The sequence below is a fragment of the Orycteropus afer genome, unplaced genomic scaffold, assembly GCF_000298275.1.
Source record: "Orycteropus afer afer isolate SDZICR_OR568_19922 unplaced genomic scaffold, OryAfe1.0 scaffold00152, whole genome shotgun sequence".
NCBI lineage: Eukaryota > Metazoa > Chordata > Mammalia > Tubulidentata > Orycteropodidae > Orycteropus > Orycteropus afer.
The window spans coordinates 4,836,549-4,837,847 of record NW_006921739.1 but is presented as its reverse complement, the minus strand read 5'-3'; positions in this window follow the sequence as shown (position 1 = coordinate 4,837,847).

Here is a 1,299-nt window from a genome sequence, read left to right as displayed (position 1 = left end):
AATGTCTTTAGAGTCCTTGTCTTTGCACCCTTTTCATTTTTCCTGTTAACTGGCCTAGTTCCACCACACCCCAATTTATTAATAGAGCTTGAGCAATTCTTCACATTTACTCTTATCAGCAGTCATGAAATCTTTCCTCTTTTGCTTGCAAGATTTGAAATCTGACTTTACAACAGATTTACATTGTTTATATTGTCCTGTTAGATGTTTATAATATCATCAGGCTACAGATCCAAAAAGGGGTTCATGAAATGGGTAGGAAGAGAGGAGTGATGATCGGTGTTTATTAGAGAATATTTTTGTTATCACAACTTTCATTTCTCTATGCAAACTTATAACTTCAGGGCTCAAATAATGAATATTTGGTAATATTATTTAAAATAGGGGGAAGAAGCAGAACATTTCCACAAAAAGGTTTTTGTTTTTATTCTTCCCCTACCTCTCTCCTTCCCTCTTTTGGTCTGGTATTTTTGGGGAGGCCATCCAGCAACTTAAATTGTAGGCCATAAATTTTCAGCTCTAAATACTTCCCGGAAGGCTCTCACGAGTCCATGCAGTTCCCCAGAGAAGGAGGTTGAACAATGTTTTGAGGTCACAGATCTAGTTAGAAAAAGAATTCATTTGCTTCAGTGTCCAAGGAACTAGAAATAACAGAGTAATAATCATGTAACTGGCATTTTTAGAAATAATGTTTTATTGTGTTTTCAGTGAATGTTTACACAGCAGCGTAGGCTCCCACTCAACAATTTCTACACAAGTTGTTCAGGGACATTGGTTCCATTCTTCACAATGGGTGAGCATTCTCATCACTTCCATTCTGATTGCTCTATTTCCGTTCATCTTCTTTCCCTGCTGTCTCATATTCTCATCTTTGTTTTAAAGTAATTTTTGACCGTTTGGGCTAATATAGGGGATTTTAAAAAAGAGCACAGTTCTTACAGGTGATATTCTTTATTTTTTGAACCGATTTGTTATATAGCTACAAAGTGACATCAGGGTACTTTCAGTTCAAGGTTTGAAGAGTAACTCAGAGGCAATCCTAGGAGCTCTGGTGGCATAGTGTTTAAAGCATTCAGCTAAACCCACCATCTCTCTGTGAGAGAAAAATGAGGCAGTCTGCTTCCATAAAGATTGACAGCTTTGGGAGAAGACGTCAAGATGGTGGACTAGGCAGAAAGACTGCACAGACCCTCTTCAACAAAGAAAAGGGAAACCAATTACCACAGACACAGAAGATAATCCTGGACCCCTGAGCCTTGAAAGGAAGGATATAGAAGTGGACTAAACCCCAACTAGCAG